A 21,371-nucleotide genomic window follows, 5' to 3' on the forward strand; every position below is an offset into this window, starting at 1 on the left:
GTGGTTATGTCACTAATTCAATGTATATATTTATTTGCTTCACTTTACTTTCATCTTTTATGAATTTATTTAAAATTTTATCTATAGTTACAAAGTCTATGATACAGAATATATTTACAAAGGTATAACTTTCATTTGTGCCCTCCTCATCCCATTCCCCCTTCCTCTAATTATTAATTTGAAAAAAATTATGCTTTATCCTTCAGTTAGGTTCAGTTCAGTTGCTCAGTCGTATCTGACTCTCTGTGACCCATGGACTGCAGCACGCCAGGCTTCCCTGTCCTTTACTAACTCCCAGAGCTTGCTCAAACTTACGTCCATCAAGTCAGTGATGCCATCCAACCATCTCATCCTCTGTCGTCTCCTTCTTCTCCTGCCTTCAATCTTTTCCATCATCAGGATCTTTTCCAATACATCACCTCTTTGCATCAGGTGGCCAAAGTATTGGAGCTTCAGCTTCAGCATCAGTCCTTCTAATGAATATTCAGGACTGATTTCCTTTAGGATTGACTGGTTTGATCTCCTTGCAGTCCAAGGGACTCTCAAGAGTCTTCTCCAACACCGCAGTTCAAAAGCATCAATTCTTCGGCACTCAGCTTTCTTTATGGTCCAACTCTCACATTCATACATGACTACTGGAAAAACTATAGCTTTGACTAGATGGACCTTTGTCAACAAAGTAATGTCTCTGCTTTTTAATATGCTATCTAGGTTTGTCATAGTTTTTCTTCCAAGGAGCAAGAGTCTTTTAATTTCATGGCTGCAGTCACCATCTGCAGTGATTTTGGAGCCCAAGAAAATACAGTTTCTCACTGTTTCCATTGTTTCCCCATCTATTTGCCATGAAGTGGTGGGACCGGATGCCATGATCTTCGTTTTTTGGATGTTGCGTTTTAAACCAGCTTTTTCACTCTCCTCTTTCACTTTCATCAAAAGGCTCTTTAGTTCCTCTTCGCTTTCTGCCATAAGTGTGGTGTCATCTGCATATCTGAGCTTTATCCTTCCATTGATTTATATACGTGTACACACATATGTGTGTATAGGTATATAAAATACTTCAATATACACATATATTCACATCCCTCCCTTCTTTTGTTAGTTAAGTGTGAGTACACAGCCACACTCTCCCCTACCTTGTTTGATTCACCTTACATCTTGCCCTGCAGTATCTCCCACAGTGGCCTGTTGAGAGCTCCTCTGTTCTTTATCATCAGAGGCCTCCTCTGTGTTGATAACCACAGTCCCCTGCTTATGGACATTTTCCTCTTTCCAGCCCTTTGCTGTTACAAATAGAGTTGTAGTAAAAAGCCTTGTACTTCCATCTTTCGGCATACCAGTTGGAGTGTATTCCCAGCAGTGGAATTCCCAAGTCACAGCTTGAACATAAATGGTGATTTTGCTAGCTTTTGCCCAGTTCCCCTGCAAACAGATTGTACCATTTTGCGTTCCCATCAGCTGCACAGGGCTTGTTTCCCCATAGCTTCCAGAGCAGAATGTGTTGCCAAACTTTCGAATTTTTGCCAGTCGGATAGGTAGGAAATGGTATCTCTGAGTCATTTTGATTTGCATTTCTTTTGCTTGATTGAGGTTGATCATCGTTTCATATGACTAAGGGCCATTTGGATTTCTTTTTCTGTGAACTGTCTGGCAATATTTTTAGCCCATTTTTCTAGGAGGTTGTTGGTTTATTCCTTTTCTACTTTTAGAGGCTCTTTATAAATAATAGACATTAATCCCTTTGAAATTTATAAATTAATATAAATTAATTATAGGACTTCCCTGTAGCTCAAATGGTAAAGAATCTGCCTGCAATGCAGGAGACCAGAGTTCGATCCCTAGGTTGGGAAGATCCTCTGGAGAAGGGAACTCCAATCCACTCCAGTATTCTTGCCTGGTGAATTCCATGGACAGAGAAGCCTGGTGGGCTACAGTCCATGGGATCGCAAAGAGCTGGACTGAGCAACTAACACACACAATCCCTTGAAAAGACCCTGATGCTGGGAAACACTGAGGGCAGGAGGATGAGATGGTTGGATGGCATCATCGACTCAATGGACATGAGTTTGAGCAAACTCGGGAGATAGTGAAAGGCAGGAGAGCCTGGCATGCTGCAGTCCATGGGGTCACAAAGAGTTGGACGTGACAGAGTGACTGAACAGCAATCCCTTGTCTGTGATAAAGGTTCAGGTATTTTCTTCACTTGGTCACTGGCCTCATTTGCTCATTCATTCATCCATCAGTCTCAAGCCACCAGATCCTGGGGATGCAGCAGTTGTGAACAGAGTGGCCCTGAGTGGGTCCTTGTGACACCCGAGCCAGAACCTTGGGCTGATCCCAGCCAGTCCTTTCCCGGGCTGTCCCTTCTGCCTCCTGACCTTTCTCCTGCCGTACAGTTACAACCCTTCCTGAGTCCTGCCTGCTCAGACCCTCAGCCCCTCCCAATCTGCACTCAGTGGGAGTCAGAAATGGAACCGATCATCTGTCTGTCTCCCCTGACATGTCTGATACCTGATGAGGGAGCGAGTGAAGAAAGAACAAATCAGTGAATGACTCTTAGGAGAATGACATAGACTCAGTCCAGGAAGCCAAGGGCTTGGTTTGGCTGCAGTTCTTGTCCCTAGTTTACTCCTTCCTGGAGTAGTGGTGGTGTGTGCTGGCCCGGGGGATATCTCTTTCTCAGTCTTAATCCTGTTGACTTTCTTGCTTTGCTTCCTGTTAATATTTGTTTGGCTGCACCAGGTCTTCTTTGCGCCACACAGGATCCTTAGCTGTGGCATGCAAACTCTTAGTAGCAGCATGTCGGGTCTAGTTCCCTGACCAGGGATCCATCCCGGGCCCCCTGAATTGGGAACAGGAGTCCTAGCCCCTGAACCATCAGGGAAGTCCTCCTGTTGACTTTCAAATGGAAGTTTATGAGCCATCTGCTCAGGTCCAGCTGCTGAGGTACCCACTCCCTCCTCCCTCGCCTTGACCACATCACCCTGCTCTCTAAGCCTCCGTTTCCTTACATGTAAGATGAGGAAGGTGAACTTGTTGGCTTCTAGGACCCTTCTGCCTGGGGTGGGTTCTTAAGCCCAATCTGGGCGCTTTCTTTACTGGGATGCTGGAGGCGCCCTCTGGTGGCCAATATTGGCCATGCAGCCCAGAAATGGACTTGGCAACCTGCATGGCCTTCCGAGTGGGTTTATGTGTGTGTGTGTAAGTGTCCCTTTGTATTGGAATGATACACGGGATGTGTGACAGGCTCATGATACATTCAGTTCAGAGCTTTACTAGATCTCTGATGAAAATGCAGAGAGAGGTGAGACCATTTAAAGGAAATGCAAAAGCTGGCAAAAACTTACTGGCCTCTGCTGGGGACACCTAGGATTGCAGAATGCCTTGGGGCATCTATCTCACTCTTACACATTGAGAACATTACTCCTGTGCTCAAAATCTCATCCTTGTTCCTCTGCAGAACAAGTAGATATCAAACTCCTGAGCAAGGGCATTTAGGGCCTTCAGAAGCTGATCCCTGCTTGTTACCTATGGCCCCATGTTCCACTCTTGTCCTTCTTTCCTGCCCCACTGCAGGCAGGCTACCTGCCCCATTCCCATCTCCTAGTCTCTGCTCATGCTGGTTCTTCCCCCCAGAGTGTCTTAGTCACCTTAGTCACCACACCATCTTTCAAGACTTGGCTAAATGCAACCTCCTCTAGGAAGACCTCCTGGGTTTTTCCACTTGGGTCTGAGCTCTCTTTCCACTGAACTCCCCAGTAACTACATCTGTCTCCTGGTATACAGACAATTAGTGTTTATCTAGGTAACTCGGGTTGAAGATGTCCAGTTGAGTAGCTCCTCCTATAGGATTGATCCCATGTCTGCTCCTTATCTGAGTCCTTCTAAACACTGAACCTTCCCCACTGGCATACAAGCTGCAGAGCCCTGACTCCCATCCTGTCTTGCATCTCCTCTGAGCGCTTGGCTTTAGCCCAAAGAGTCTTCTCTTGTGGAAGGAGGTCTGGTGGTCGAGGAGAAAGATGCTAGCCTTGGGCCAGACTCCTGTTGGCCCTGCCCTTCAGAAGGCAGATGGCTGCCCAGCACACAGGCTCTAGCTGCTGAGCTGTGTGTGGGAGGCTCGTGTCTGGGTGCCCAGAATAAAGCATCAGATCCATGTCAGTGCCTGGCTCTTTCCTTCAAGGACAGAAGTCATAACTGGAGCCATTGCAGGCAGATTCTTTACTGTCTGAACCACCAGGGAAGCCCACGGTGTTCGTCCCTCAGTCGTGTCTGACTCTTTGTGACACTATGGACTGTAGTCTACTAGGCTCCTCTGTCCATGGAATTCTCCTGGCAAGAATACTGGAATGGTAGCCATTCCCTTCTCTGGAGGATCTTCTCGACCCAGGGATTAAAGCTGGGTCTCCCACATTGCAGGCAGACTCGTTACTGACTGAGCCACCAGGGAAGCCCCCTGGCACTAATCTTCCTGATTAACTGTGGAAGTCTGCTTTTGTTGGTTTGTTGCGCTAACATGAGATTCTCATATAATCCATTTGTAGATGAGGAAACAGAGGATCAGAGAGGCTGAGTAACTTGCTCAAGGTCACAGAACTCTGAGTATGAATGCTCAGTCTCTGATTTCCAGGTACCTCCAAATCCTGGCAGTTCCTGGAATGTTCTGCTGTCACTGTCTTGCACATAGTAGGTGCCTGATGAATTCCTGGATAATAAAGCACAGACATAATGTCTGTATAACTATCCCTTTCTGGTAGTATTCCAGTCTGCCTCAGGCCTCTGTGTGTGGGAAGAGCCCCAGAACTGGGATTGTCCAACAGGGGCGTGGCTCTGGGGCTGAAGGGATAGTGATGCCTGGGTCCCAGGAGAAGGGAATTCCCTGCATCTGGGTTTTAGGGGGAACAGGTCCTGGGCTTGACACACATTGGCACCTGCTGGCCCACTGGGTGTGCTGGAAAGCTGTGTGTGCTGGGCTGCAGGGGGTCCCTCTCTCTCAGTTTTAATACTACTGACTATCGAACTGAAGTTTGAGAGCCGTCTGCTCATGTCCAGCTGTTGAGGTGGTCTTCCCTCCCCTTGACCACATCATCCTCTTCTCTGAGCCTCAGTTTTCCTACGTGTAAAATCGTCTTTAAGACCCAGAGTGGAGCTGCTGAAGCCGTCGATCAGTTATGTTCCCCAGGTAGAAATCTGAAAGGACCCTTGACATGGCCACTGTACTGGCTCCCTGATGCTCCTGTCCCCAGCCTGGCCTGGAGGATGGCCCCAGGGGCCGTAGCTGGAGAGAAGGAGAATTGGGGCCGCTGGAAACCCAGGAGAGAAGCTGATTGGCCCAACCCGCAGGTGTCTTCTTCTGGTCCAATCAGCTATGGCCAGGGGGTGGAGCCACATGCCGTCTATTCAGCAGGGCCTTGGAGCCTGATTTCTGAACTGTAGGTGCCCATTGTGGTTCAAGCGCACTGGCAGGGCAGGTGAGGGAGTGCAGGGTGTTGGTGGCTTTCTCTTGCTGACTGTGTCAGTGTGACACAGCTGGTGGCTCCACGGGGCCAGGAGCTGGACTTGAAAGGCTCTATGCCTACCTGATGGCCAATCCCCAGGACAGGAACTTGGGGATCTGTCTTCCCGTTAGCTTGGGACCCCAAGTAGGCAGGGAGCACTGAGGTTAAACAGCCCTGCATGTAGTCTTGGGTTTGGGTCCAGCTCTTCTACTCTCTTGAGCAAGTCGCTTCTCTCCTCTGGCCTCAGTTCCCTCATCTGCCCAGTGGGTGTCATCATGAGCTGGTGGGGAAGAGACTGTGTGGTATGGAGGTTTGGGGCTCAGTGTTCAAGCTGACTTGAATCCAGTTTCTCCAGTTACTTGATCTGTGACCTTGGGAAAGTTACTCAATCTTGTATAGCCTCAATTTTCCCATCTATAAAATGGGGATGAAGAATCTCTCTCTTTGATTCTTCAAATGGTAATGTGAGACTGCTATATTTAAAATAGATAGCCAACAAGAACCTAATGTATAACACATGGAACTCTGCTCAGTGTTATGTGTGGCAGCCTGGATGGGAGAGGGGTTTGGGGGAGAGTGGATACATGTATATATGTGTATGGTTGAATCCCTTCGCTGTTCACCTGAAACCATCACAACATTGTTAGCCAGCTATACCAATACAAAATAAAAAGTTTTTGAAAAGGCAATGTGCTATGTACCAGCTGGGGTACACTCACTCATCTCTTATCCTCTCCTCTTTCCTGGCTCCAGTCCTCACAGCTCCCTGGCTAATGAGCCAAGCAGTGATGGAGTCAGGCCCACAGTGGGGATTCAACCATACAAGAAGAGTGATGTTGTGCTGCAGACCTCTTGCCTGGGTGGCCTCAACCTTGTCCAGTGTTTATGGAGTACTTCCTTCCTGGCAGGTAAGTCCTGTCCCTGAGGGGTTCTCAGGCACTCCTGCACAGGGCAGGCTGCATCCTTCTTTGTGAAGGCTCACTGCAGGCTTGAGAAGAGCCTGTCTTGGATGTCTGGACATCTGGATATCAATCCAGTCTTTGCCGCTCAATCCCTGTGTGGCCCCCCACACTAAATAAAGATTCCATGAGCTGGGGAGGGAGGAGACTCATAGGAGAAGTGAGAAGAGAAGACAGATATCCCAGTTAGGTCTGGGGAGTCCAGGCATGGAAAGGCCTTGGCCTCTGGGGCAGATGAGGAGCTGGGAGGGGCCTGGACCTCCTTGTGCCATGACAGGTGCTGGAGTGGAAGCAGAAGTCACTCGGTGGGTATGCCCAGGCAGGTGGGCCTGATGTGTCCTCACAGAGCTCCCAGGAGCAGTGGAAGGCCTCTGTGTGCCCACAAATATTTCCACAGCCTGGAGAGGTGTGGACCCAGCAGCATGCATCTGATAGGCACAGGAGTGTGGTATAGGTGAGGTACAGAAGGTGGGAGGACCCAGAGAGGCTGAGGGAGGCCCAGAGGGAGGCCATGTATGGTCCATGGACACCAGTGTCTGATGTCCAGACCTCTTGGGTGAGGACAGCAAGGCAGGTCCCCAAGAACTGAATCTGCCTCGTGTTCCCCCTCCTCTGCCTCAGCACCGCATAATTACCACCCCAACTCAAGAACTGAGATGTAGTCTTGACTAAGATGACCTGTCCTCCATCCAAGTGACATGAGGGCTCAAAATAGAAATACAATTCAGTTAGATAAGGAAAGTTCTGTTTATCGTGTACCTTGGTTTGTAGTCTTTGTACCTGCCACCCAAGGATAAAGGGGACGTGATACAGGTTCGTACAGGTGGGAAGAGGTGGCTTGCAAAGATAAACCAACATCAGTCTTTACATCTGTAAGGCTGGGCCACAAAACTCCCACAGATTACCAGGGTAAAGATTTGTGATTCATGTCTTTGCCCCAGTCAAGATGCCATTAATTCTGGGGGCACATGAAGACTCAACAAGGACTCCCCTGCTGGTCCAGTGGTTAGGGCTTTGCCTTCCAATGAAGAGAGTGTGGGTTCGACCCCTGGTCAGGGAGCTCAGATCCCACATGCTTCATGGCCAAAAATAACGAAAAAACCAGTAGCAATATTGTAACAAATTCAACAAAGACTTTAAAAATGGCCACATTAAAAAAAAAAAAAAAAAAAAAAAAAAAAGACTGAACAAAATACTCATACCAAATGAAACTGGGGTTAGAAGACAGATTTCAAGATACAGGATGAAAAAATATATAAGGAATATTTGATGTATAAGAAGAAATGACTACATGTAGCTAAATCTAAATGGATGATGATGTGATAATAATTTGTAATTTTAAAGTAGGAATTCTTGAAACAAAGCCATTCTATAAGGGAAAACTTACTAAGTCAGAAATGAAATCATCTGCAGTGTCCAGTGGGGTGGCTTTTTACGTTTAAATTCATTAAAATTAAATACAATCAAATATTCAGTTCTTCAGTTGCACTAGCCACTTTTCACGTGTTTCATGGCCACACATGGGTAGTAGCTGCTGTACTGGACATTGGGTATAGAACATTTCCAATATTGCAGAAAATTCTTTTGGACATCATTGGTCTAAACTATTAGCAAATCCTTGGAAAGGAGAGGATGTTTTAGAGAGTAGAGAATAAAAGTGTTCTGAAGATCTTCTAGGATTTCGCTGGTGGTCCAGTGGTTAAGAATCCACTTGCCAATGCAGGGGACACAGGCTTCATTCCTGCTCTGGGACAGTTCCACATGTCACAGGGCAGCTAAGCCTGTGCGCCGTAACTACTGAAGCCCATGAGCCCGAGAGCCTGTGCTCCTAGAGCCACTGCATGAGAAGCCCACGCACTGCAAGTGGAGAGTAGCCCCCACCAGCAGCAACTAGAGAAAGGCCTGGGCTTAGCGATGGAGACCCAGCGCAGCCATATACAAAAGAGCTCTTTTAAAAGGCCAGGGGAGAAGTAAACGGGCAAAACCAGCAGCAAAACTGAAAAGCAGAGTAGAAGTTCTGAATAAGCAAATGATGACAGTGGTGAAGCAATTTGACATAAGGAATAAAGAGAAAGTTGACCAAGCCAGGGAGAGGGAGAAAAAAATATAATCAGTAGTAAATATGAAACTAGCTGGGAGAAATAAAACCAAGTTCATTAACTACTAAAATAGCTGTAATCTGGGGGAATTCCCCTATCAGAAGTCAAAGATGTCATTTCCAATAGCTATATATAGAGAAATTCCCTGGGATATAACACCTAAAATGCTCAATAAATTTTTAAAAATACTTTTCAAAGACATAGCTTCAGTTCACTTCAGTCGCTCAGTCGTGTCCGACTCTTCACGACCCCATGAATCGCAGTACACCAGGCCTCCCTGTCCATCACTATCTCCCAGAGTTCACCCAAACTCATGTCCATCGAGTCGGTGATGCCATCCAGCTATCTCATCCTCTGTCGTCCCCTTCTCCTCCTGCCCCCAATCCCTCCCAGCATCAGAGTCTTTTCCAATGAGTCAACTCTTCACATGAGGTGGCCAAAGTATTGGAGTTTCAGCTTTAGCATCAGTCCTTCCAAAGAACACCCAGGACTGATCTCCTTAGATGACAGAAAATAAGGGAAATGTCAAAGTTCAGAAGCATCAGGAAATCTTGAATCCAGAGAGGTTTTGGAGCCAATGTATCTGCCTATCTCTGGTGATGCAAAGTCTGGCTTTAACAGGCTACACGGCTTAGGGAAGAGAAGATAATTCTTGGGACCCAACCAAAGTGAGAAAGCAAGCTCCTGCATAAACCTAGGATCCCAAAGGGCTAGAAAACTAGGAAAAATGATATCTACAGAGATTTGTCTGCCTCTGTCTTCACTGGGGTTGGAGCAGAGGAAAGAAGAGTCTTCCCTGAGAGTCTCCAGGACAAGACCAGTTTCAAGGGTGTATGGCGCCAGCATCACGCTGCCCATATTGTTCCCTGTGCTCCCCTCCTCCAAAAAAACTAACTAAAAACATGCATTTTAAAGTGTTCCCCAGACGCCTGACGAAGTAATTGCAAATGCTCCCTGGAGAACACACTTTAAATCTAGGCTTCAAAGAATTCACACAGATAAACTTCTGAGGAACAGAAGGTCATACTAAAAAAGTCATTAAATAGAAGCTACATGAAATGAGAGTCAGCAGAAACAACACTGCTGAATCAGACCAACAACAACCAAAGATATTAGAATTATCTGTTACAAAGTATGAAGTAATTATGTGTAGTTTGCTAAAGAAATTAGACATGATTGAATCTATGACCAAAGAATGGGAGTAGCAAAAGTGATCAGATGAATCTGAAAAAGAACCAAATAGAACCTCTAGAAGTGACAGATATAATTGAAATTAAAACCCAATGTTTACTACAACATTGTAAATCAACTATAACTGGATAAAATACATTTTTAAAAGAAACCCAATGGATGGCAGACTAGTCCCGGGAAAGATGGAGTAAATATACTCTACCTGTCTCCTATGGAATGCAGTTATAAGCCCTGGATAGAATGTATGGACCAACTATTTGAGGACTTAAAAGGTAAGTGAAAAAAGTGAAAGTCACTCAGTCGTGCCCGACTCTGCGACCCCATGGACTGTAGCCCACCAGGCTCCTCTGTCCTTGGGGGTTCTCCAGGCAAGAATACTGGAGTGGGTTGCCATTTCCTTCTCCAGGGGATCTTCCCAACACAGAGATCAAACTCAGGTCTCCCACATTGTAGGCAGATTCTTTACTGTCTGAGCCACCAGGAAAGCCCCAAATATTTATTTTATTGGGCCATACCGGGTCTTAGTTGCAGCGTGTGGGATCTAGTTTCCTGACCAGGGATCAATCCCCAGGCCCCAAACATTAGGAGTGCAGAGTCTTAGCCACTGGACCAAAGGGAAGTCCCAAGGTAATTGGTATCCAATAGATTAGAGAAGGAAACAAGAGTTTGAAGTACAAGTGAACTGGGGTGAGTATCTCATTTTTCTTCCCTCCAGTGTTGCCTGGCCTGCACTCAGAGGCAGACTGGAAGGGTGTACCAGGTACAGACAGAAGAGCTTCAAGATAGAGCTCTCTTTCTGGCCAGAGGAGTAGGAAAGGGCCTCCTAAGGATATGAGGGAGAGTTTTCCTGTTTGTTTTTTTTCATTTTTCTCCCAAGGTCTCCCATCCTAGCCTCCAGGCAGTCTTGCAGTGGTGGTAGTGGCAATGGTGACGACACCATCAGTCAAGAGGGTACCTAAAATTCTGAGAGAAGGAAAACCTTCTCTCTACCAGAAGACCTGTGAACACAAGTGAAAGGAGTGAAAATGAAAGCCGCTTAGTTGTGTCCGACTCTTTGTGACCCCGTGGACTATACAGTCCATGGAATTCTCCAGGCCAGAATACTGGAGTGGGTAGCCTTTCCCTGCGCCAGAGGATCTTCCCAACCCAGGGATCAAACCCAGGTCTCCCGCACTGCAGATGGGTTCTTTACCAGCTGAGCTGCCAGGGAAGCCCAAGAATGCTGGAGTGGGTAGCCTATCCCTTCTCCAGGGGATCTTCCGGACCCAGGAATCGAACCGGGGTCTCCTGCATTGCAGGTGGATTCTTTACCGACTGAGCCATCAGGGAAGACCTCGGGCAAACTGTTTTTGCTTCCCGTCACCCCTACTCTCTGTCCTCCCATTGCTTCGCCCCAGACACAGATGCCGTTATAGTACATAGCAGAACTGGGAACCTAAAGTCCCAGATTTCTGGCTGGGGGATGAGGAAGGAAGCCCCCACGGATTTAGAAAGTGTTGGGTGATTGAGAGAAGAGAGCACAAGATAGTGACCCTGTAACTTTGTGTATGAACTTCTGGGATCACCTCCAAACTGTGGATGCGTGGAAATGATCCTCAACAGAATGTGAAAGGTTTTGAGAACTGAACCATGGGGCAGACTGCCACCCAGGTCGCAGACGGGTCACTGATGTTGCACATGTAGGACACACTTGAGCAACACTGCAAAAGGCTTGGAAAACTCAACCGATATTGGAAGCAGAGCCCAGAAAGGGGGTTGAAATGTATGGCCTGAATCTAGTCTAGATCAATTATATGTATATAATATTACAATATATATTTATATTATATGTTATAAATATTATATATTTTATATAATATATATACACATACATATATATGTATATGTGTACCAACATTCTCCTTAATAAACAAAACCCAGAGTCACATAACATGATATGTAAAATGTCCAGAATACAATCTAAAATGACTTAGGATATATAGAATGAGAAAAATTTCAATTCTCGGTTAAAAGGCAATCAATAAATATGAACCCTGAGAAAAGACAGATGTTGAAATTATCACACAAAGACTTTAAAGTATCTACTATAAGAAGTAAGGGGGACGTCCCTGGTGGTACAGTGGATATGAATCTGCCTGCCAATGCAGGGGACACAGGTTCGATCCCTGGTCTGGAAAGATACCACAAGCCCGTAGAGCAGCTGGGCCTGTGTGCAGCAACTGCTGAGCCCCAGTGCTGCAACAATTGAAGCCTGGGCTCCTAGAGCCTGTGTTCCGCAATGAGGAGTGGCCCCTGCTCACTACAAATAGAGAAAGCCCACATGCAGCAATGAAAACTGGGCACAACCAAAAATAATAAAAATCACAGAAGGAAGGGCGAGCACTCTTGAGTGAAAAGATAGACCGTCTCAACAAAGAAATAGAAGATACGAAGAGGAGCCAAATGGAAATTACAGGACTGAAAAATTCAATGACCAAAAATTTTAAATAACTGGATGGATGGGCCTAAAGATTATCATCCTAAGTGAAGTAAGTGAGAAAGAGAAAGAGAAATACCATTGTGCTATCACTTATACATGAAATCTAAAATACGACACAAACGAACATAGCTACAAAACAGAAGCTGACTCACAGGCTTGTAGTTGCCGAGGGGGAGGGAGAGAGGAGAGGGTAAGAATGGGATTTGGGGTTAGCAGATTCAAACTGTTACGTATAGATAAGCAACAAGGTCTTGCTCTACAGCACTGGAAAGTATATTCAATATCCTGTGATAAACCATAATGGAAAAGAATATGAAAAAAATATATGTATAACTAGGTCACTTTGCTATACAGCATGAATTAACATTATTTTTTTTTTAAACAACTTAGTCTTTTATTTGCCCAAGGCCAGCTGTTGCAGGCATTGAGGCCCCTAGACTTCCAGAAGGGATGGGAGTGGGGGAGTCACCCTGCCTCCCAGGTGCTGCCTGCCCCATCCTGCTTCCTGCAGGAGATGGAAGAGTAGAGAAAGTGTGCCCTTGCACCATCAAGATCTCAATTGTGTGTGTGTGTCAGTTGCTCAGTCGTATCCGACTCTTGCGACCCCATGGACTGTAGCTCACCAGGCTCCTCTGTCCAAGGGATTCTCCAGGCAAGAGTACTGGAGAGGGTTGCCATTTCCTTCTCCATGAATTAACATTATAAGTCAACTATACTTCAGTAAACTTTAAAAAATAAAATAACTAGATGGGCTCAATAGCAGCAGAATAGAGATGACAGAAAAGTTAGTGATCTTGAAGATATATCAATAGAAATTGTTCAATCTGAAAACGAGAAAAAAGATTGAAAAAATTGAACAGAGTCTCAGGAACCTATGTTCAGTTCAGTTCAGTCGCTCAGTTGTGTCCGACTCGTTGCGACCCCATGGACTGCAGCATGTCTGGCCTCCCTGTCCATCACCAACTCCCGGAGCTCACTCAAACTCACATCCATCGAGTCCGTGATGCCATCCAATCATCTCATCCTCTGTTGTCCCCTTCTCCTCCTGCCTTTTGTCTTTCCCCTCATCAGTGTCTTTCCCATTGAGTCAGTTCTGCTCATCAGGAGGCCAAGTATTGGAGCTTCAGCATCAGTCCTTCCAATGAATATTCAGCCCTGATTTCCTTTAGGATGGACTGGTTTGATCTCCTTGCAGTCCAAGGGACTCTCAAGAGTCTTCTCCAAGATGCATGGACCACAAGAACCTATGGAACAATACCAAAAAGTCAAACATTCATGTCATTTTTCAGTCCTAGAAAGAGTGGAGAAAGAGTGCAGTTCAGGAAGTAATAATTGAAAAATACTTGCTGAATATTTTGCAAATGTTTAGGTTTAAGAAACTCAACAAATCTCAAACAGGGTAAACTCAAAGAAATCACCTCCTAGATATATGAGAATCAAAGTTCTTTAAAAACAAAGAAAAATATCTTGAAATTAGAGAGAAAAGCACATTATCTATAGCAGCCCATTTATTTGACTGTTGATATCTTATCAGAAACCGTATGGACAAAAAGGAAGTAAAACAACTGTTTTTAAAAATTGAGGCATAGTTAATTTACAGTGTAGTACTTTCAAGTGTGTAGCAAAGCGATTCAGTTGTACGTGTGTGTATATTATTTTTCAGATACTTTTCCGTAATAGGTTATCATAAGATATTAAGTATAGTTCCCTGTGCTGTACAGTAGGTCCTTGCTGTTTACCTATTTTATATATTGTAGTGTGTATATGTTAATCCCAGACTCCTAATGTATCTCTTTCCCCCTACCCCGCTATCCCCTTTGGTAGCCATAAATTTGTTTTCTATGTCTGTGAGTCTATTTCAGTTTTGTAAATAAGTCCATTTGTATCATTTTTGAAGTGCTGAAAGAGATGAACCACTAACCCAGCTTATCCAGTGAAAACATCCTTTAGGAATGAACATAAAAATATCCTGAGATGAAGACAAATTGAGTCTTTGTTGCCATCACACCTGTTCTGAAATAGACACTAAAGGCAGTTCTTCAGGTGGAAGGGGAGGTGATGCCACAGGGAAACCTGGAGCATCAGGAGTGAAGGATGAATGGCAGAAATGAGAACTATCTGGGTAAATAGACTGTTCACTTTCTCTTGAGTTATCTGAAATATGATTGACAGTTGAAAGCAAAAACTATGGCATTGGTAGTGGAAGTTTTCAGTGTAGATCTATTATATGAGTTATAAAGGAAGGAGGGTAAAGAGACTTCTATGGTGGTGAGATTTCTACATTCGATTTAAGGTGGTAAATAAAGTATTTCTTCCTATTGTCTTCTAAGTAGACAATAAAAAGTTAAGTATGTATATTGCAATCACAAAAAAATTTATCTAAGAATACAGTAAAAATACAAGAAATAAACTAAAATGAAATACAAAAAACAGTTTAACCAAGGAAAGAAGGAAAGGGAGACAGATGAACACAAAAACAGAGCGAACAAAAAATAAAATAATTAAACAACAGAACTAGGTCCAAACATATCAATAATACCATTAAATCGAAATGGACTAAACATACCAATTAGTGAAATGATCAAAATGGATTTAAAAAGATACAATATGCTGTATATAATTATGATATAGATGGGTTAAAAGATTGAAATATGTGTACTAAAAACCACTGAACAATATTCTTTAAATGGGTAACTATATGATATGTGAAATATATTTCAATAAAGCTCTTAAAAATATTGAGATATACCATGGAAACACCAAGCAAAAGAAAGCTGGAGTGGCTATATTAATATCAAAATGGGCTTCAAAGCAAAGCAAATTACTAGGGATAAAGAGACACATTACATGACAATAAAGAGGCCAGTTCACCAGGAGGACACAGAAATCCTAAATGTGCATGCATATGATAACAGGACTCCAAAATGCATGAAGGAAAAATTGATCAAGCTGAAAGGAGAAATGGAAACTCCAAATGGAAATTTGGAAACTTCAGCTTTCCTCTCTCAGTAATTAATAGAGCAGATAAATAGAAAATGGCAAGGATATAGAAGAACTGAGCCATAAATCAGCTGGATTTAATTGAGGTTTATAGACCATTCCATCAAAATCCAGCTGAAAATAGTCTTTCCAAGTGTGCAAAGAATCTCCACTAAGAAAGACTGTATCTTGGGTCATAAAACAAGTCTTAACAAATGGATATTGAAATCATACCAAGTATGTTATTTGATTAAAATGAAATTAAACTAGAAATTTATAGCAGAACAATAACTGGAAAATCTCTAAAACTTGGAACTTAACACACTTTTAAATAACTCGTGGGTCAAAAAGAAAGTCTCGTGGGAAATTAGAAAATTTTCTGAGCTGAATGAAAATAAAACATACCAAAATTTGTGAAATGCAGTTTAAGCATTGCTTAGAGGAAAATTGATAGTATTAAATGATTATATTTTTTAAAATCTCAAATATCTAAGCGTTCACCTTCAGAAACTAAAATAAGAGAAATATAAACCTAAAGCAAGCAGAAGGAAGGAAATAATGAAGAGCAGAATTTAGTGAAACTGTAAACAGAACAATAGAGAAAGATCAGTGTAACAAAAACTTGCTCTTTGAAAAACTGAATAAAATTGATCAAACTTTAGGTCGACCGACTAGGAAAACATATATTACCAGTATCAGGAATGAAAGATGAATTATCACAATAGACCTCACATGCATTAAAATGGTAATAAGGAAATAATAATACAAACAACTCTACAGAATAGACAACTTAGATGAAATGAGTGAAATCCTTGAAAGTCACACACTACGAAAAACTCATCCAAGAAGAAAGAGGTAACATGAATAGTCCTATATTTATTAAAGAAACTGAATTTATAGTTGAATGCCATCTGAAAAATAAACTCCAGAACCAGATTTCACTGGCAAATTCTACCAAGTGTTTAAAGAAGACATTAAACTGATCTTTTCACATATGCTATCTTCCAGAAAACATATGAAAGGGGAATACTTCCCAACTCATTTTTTAAACAACCAATATGCTATGTTCTTTATTATTAGTAATTCACTAATTTTTGGCTGTGCTGGATCTTCACTGCTGCACAACCTTTTCTCTAACTGCAAAGGGCACGGGCTACTCTCTGGTTACAGTGTACGGGCTGCTAATTGCAGTGGCTTCTCTTGCAGAGACAGGCTCCAGAGCACACAGGCTTCAGTAGCTGCGGCTTCAGGGCTCTCGAGCACAGGCTCAGTAGTTGCGCAGTATGAGCTTAGTTGCCCATGGCATATGGGATCTTCCCAGACCAAGGATTGAACCCATGTTTCCTGCACTGGCAGGCAGATGCTTTACCACTGAGCCACCAGGGAAGCCCCCAACTCAATTTTTGAGACTAACTTTATTTTGATGCCAAAACCAGACAAAGACAATACAAGAAAAAGAAAACTACAGGTCAGTATCCCTCAACATAGATACAGAAATCCTCGACAAAATGTTTCCTAATTGAATCCAGCAATATGTAAAAAATAAGTGGGTCTCATCTCAGGAATGCAAGGCATTGAAGATCAATCAATGTAATTTACTATGTTAACAGTCCAAAGATGAAGAACCACATGAGCCTATCATTTAGAAAAACATTAAATTAAATTCAACATCCAGTCATGAGCATCCATAAAGTACTTTTATAACATCCACAAAAGCTCTCATAAACTAGGAACGGGAGACTTCCTTAAACTGATAAAGGGCATATACAAAACAACCTGTATCATACCCAGTGGTAAAGACTGAATGCTTCAGGAGCAAGACAAGGATATTCGTTCTCATCATTCCTATTTAACCTTGTCCTGAAACACCTAGTCAGTACCTTAAGTCAAAACAAGAAAACAGAAGGCAGACAGGTTGGAAAGGAAGAAATAAAACTATTACATTGGCAGATGACATTTCTATGCAGAAAATCCCAAGGAATCTACAAAAACATCTAGTGCTTGTAAGAGATTTTAGCAATGCTGCAGGATACAAGATCAGCCCACAAAAAATCAATCATATTTTTACATACCAGCAGTGAACAATTGGAAACTGACATTTAAAAAACTGTACTTACAAAAAACCAAAAAACAAAAAACTGTACTTACAACAGTACCCCCCAAATGAAATAATTAGGTATAAATCTTACAAAATACTTGCAGGATCTGTGTTGAGACTGCCCCCTTTAAGGGACTTTCCTGGAAGTCTTGTGCAACATCTGCCCTCACATGGCACTGACTGTGTCACACGGGTCCCCATGGCAAGGGTGCAAGGGAGGCTGGGAAATGCTCCACAAGGACTTCATTAATTTTCACTGTTAGGATCCTGAGGGGGTTCCAAGACCACATAGGCAGAGGCTGGCAGCTTCCTCTGGGTACTTTTGGGAATGTTGTCTGTCTCAGAGTAGGTAAGAGCGATCACTAGGAAGGACATTTTTTTAGATATCTGGCTGAATGGACATGGAGAGCAGCTTCCAGTAACAGAGCTGAGGGCATGAATGTCAGATGGGCAATCAGGGGAGAGAAGAAAGAGCTGCCTGGAGGAGGAGTCACTGAGGCCTCGCGGCAGTAAGTGCTGGCTGGGCCAGGGCCCCCAGTCCACGCCCACTAAGTCCATCGTCACAACCCCTCCTAAGGAAAATGTCCCGTGCCCCCAGGTAACCTCATTCTGTCCTGGGTTACCTTGTGCCACCCTTTGCCCTGGTCTCAGCTGATTGGACTCAAGCTTGGCACCTAACCCAGGAGCAGCCAGTTCACGGGAGGGTCTTGCTCAAAAAATTGTCTAGCCATTCAGATTCCCTGGTCCAACTGTATGGAAAGAACTTGCAGGTGGGAGCAGAACAGACATACACACTGGAGCACTGGGGGCCAGGTCTTGTCCTGGATTCCTGTGGTCTCTCAGCAGTTTGGACCAGGGCACTCCAACTCAGATCTTCATGAACTTCCCTCCTGGCTCCTGGTACGGTCATCCCCACCACCAACCCTCTCCTTCAGAGCTGGAGGGCCTCAGCTGCTTGCAACAAACATACCAGCCCTCAGTTGTTTTAAATCAAGGTCCTCAAGCACTTCCTATAGAAATTCAGTAGATTTCAATAATAGAATCAAAGTTGAGCTTTTGAGAGTTCGTTCTGGGGAGCGTGAAACATCTGACATTGTTGTAAATATTCTTGCACATTCATTTAAAAAGTTCAGCATCAAAGACAGAATTCTTTGTGCTTGCAAGGATGAATATAAATTTTAGTAGAACACAGCAGCATGGTAAAAACAATATTCATATCCAATTAGGAAATTCATGGAGCAGAAATGAACTTGGAATCGGTGTGGTACAAATATAATTGAAACTTGGGATAAAACAAGCTGTGATGGAATATCAATTGAAGTGGAAACTGTAGTCATTTGTATGTACATATGCATACATAAAGAGTAATTACACTACAATACTTTTTTGGCATGGGTATTTAATATAAGACGTATTTCAATCTGATCACAGGGCCAGGACTAGGAAAGGAGAGGTACAAAGTTTAAGGGGGGCTTCCCAGGTGCCTCTAGCGGTGAAGAACCTGCCTTCCAGTGCATAAGAGACATAAGACAGGCGGCGTCAACCCCTGGGTTGGGAAGATCCCCAGGAGGAGGGCATGGCAACCCACTCCAGTATTCTTGCCTGGAGAATCCCATGGACAGAGGAGCCTGGCGGGTTACGGTCCACAGGGTTACCAACAAAGAGTTGGACACGACTGAAGTGACTGAAGCACAGAACAAAGTTTAAGGGGTAGCAAAAAACTCAATAATCGAGACAAATAGCACTTTTCTACATGTATTTTAAAAATAAAAATTAATGCAAAAACCATGATAAGTAAAATATCCAAATTTTACAGATAGGATCTGTATTATTGATTTTCTTTCTGCCTCAGGTTCCCGCATTACTTGGCAGAGCCTTGCAAAGCAGTAAGTTTTCTCATTTGCTGCTTGTCATCAGTCAAATTTTTCAACTGTTTGAGCCTTTGAAGAATTACTTTGTAAATCATTTTAAGTGTTTACAATGGAATTGAACATTTTGTAAATGAATCCTCTAAATTTTGTTCAAAAGCAATTGAAAACCTTTAGTCAGAGTGTTCAACAAGCCTGCCAAAATAAACTTTAACTTTTATCAAAATTAAGGTACTGTAAGCCAAGCTTTCATCAAATTTCAGTTATTTCACACTGGAAAACATTTTCACATATCTCTCAAAAGCAAGGGAGTTGCTGAACAAATTAAGTAACTAGAGCATGAATGGTGGCCAAGATTTAATTTAGAGATTCTCAAATTTTTCTTTAGAATGCCTTCATTTGTGGGAAGACTCTTTTGATGGATTTCCTACTTAAATTGAGAAAATTTATATTTTGTACTTGGATTGAAGAGAAGACAGAAGTTTATGGTTTTGCAGCATTTATAACTGGCAAAATATTAAAAAGAATTATAAAGTCAACTTATATGAGAGTTTTATCTTTGCATAACATTTGTTAAATGTATTCTAAATGGAAATACACTATCTGTGAAAATGTTGGGGCTGAAATAGTTAATCATTCCCACCTAAATAAATTAGAATTGAAAATATCCTCCATTTAGCAGAATCTTCTCTAAGCTTATCAGGTACCTCTGCAGAAAAAAAAAAAAAAGCAACCAACTATATTCTTATTAAGAATATTGTAATTTATAGAGAAAAGAGGCCATGAAGTGTGTTAACAACTTCTTTTTTACAGTTCTTAACCACTGGACCATCAGGGAAGTCCCAGGGAATCCCAGTTTTGAAAGTACATGATGCGATCAGGAGGGCAGATGGATCAGCACTTTGTAAAACCCCAAACCCAGCTAAACTAGGATGGGGGAGACTTGTGGTATCCAGAATTGTGACTGAATGATTCCCCGTGAATTCAGACAATGAACCTGCCGTGGGTTTGCTGCAGGAACCCTTCAAGGAACAATTGAACAGAGTGACCACTGAGGGTGGGCTGGGGCCACCCTCCCACCTGGGCCATCCACTGCCCAGCTCCCCAGCATGGGGCTCCCCAACCCTCCAGTCTTCCCTGGTCTCAGCTGGGAGGGAAAGGTGACCTTGCTGGCTGCAGCTAGGCTGCAGAGGGAGGCTTTGAGGGGACAGTGGCAGATGGCAGCTGCACACTTGACTGTGCTGGAATGCTGTGTGCATGGAGGAGCCTTAGTTACCAAGTGCCCAGCTCCACAGACTCTGCACACACCCACACGTGCACATCCCTCCTCCCTAAACGTCCTTCCATGTGTGGTAGGAAGAAAAATGGCCCCCAACGATGTTCACATCCCCACTGCAGAACCTGTGAGTACCTTACTTACCTGGCAGAAAGGGACTCTGGATATGTGGTTAGGGATCTTGAGATGGGAAGGTGGTCCTGCGTTACCCAAATGGACCTAACATAGCCACAGGGTCCTTACAGAGGAAAGAAGGAGACAGGAGAGAGGTTTTTCGGTTGGCTTTGGAGATGGAGGAAGAGGCTGCAAGCCAAAGAGGGCAGGCATTTCCATTCTGGAAAATGGGAAGGACAAGGAAGCAGATTCTCTTGTAGCATTCTTCAAAGGACAGAGCCCTACCAACCCATCGTGGACTTCTGACCTCCAGAACTATAGAATAAGTAGTTTGTTAGTGGTAAGCCACTGTGGTATAAACCATTAAATGTTTTAATAAACCTTTTATAGTCAGCATCCAGATCAGGAAACAGAATTTTGCCAGCCCCCCCAGAACATCAGTCATTCACAAATCACCTTCCTGATTTTTGACTCATCCACATACCACTACATGCCACCTCTGGAGTTTTCCTTACAACTGTTAACATTTTTCTTTAAATATTTACACTCCTTAAATATTTAAATATTTACTTAATGAAATCTATCTGAAAAGAAACTTTCTATCGCTTTGTGGAGTGTTAAAACTATTATAATGACCCAGTATTTATGGCAAGAATTTTATTTGAAAGCCAGTATAAAAATAATTGTTACCCACTTCCAGCTAGACCATTCTACCTGCTGGAGGCTCTGGACCTGATGGCTGCTTTCTGTGTGTTAAAAACGGTGGTTTATCAGGAGAATTTGAGAGGTGTTGAGGACTGATGCACACCAAGC

General features: G+C 43.4%; 1 protein-coding gene across 5 annotated transcripts in view; it reads left to right on the plus strand.

Moving 5' to 3' along the window:
• Positions 1 to 21,371, plus strand: part of LOC138989365 (uncharacterized) — a 99,358-nt gene that overhangs the window by 7,451 nt on the left and 70,536 nt on the right. For all 5 annotated transcript variants that reach the window (XR_011465556.1, XM_070377331.1, XM_070377332.1 and 2 more), the window contains exon 2: positions 6,249 to 6,403. The gene's annotated coding sequence lies outside the window, so the exon portion shown is untranslated. The remainder of the gene's footprint in view (positions 1 to 6,248; positions 6,404 to 21,371) is intronic.

Source organism: Bos mutus, chromosome 10, assembly GCF_027580195.1.
Source record: "Bos mutus isolate GX-2022 chromosome 10, NWIPB_WYAK_1.1, whole genome shotgun sequence".
In the NCBI taxonomy this organism is placed as follows: Eukaryota; Metazoa; Chordata; class Mammalia; order Artiodactyla; family Bovidae; genus Bos; species Bos mutus.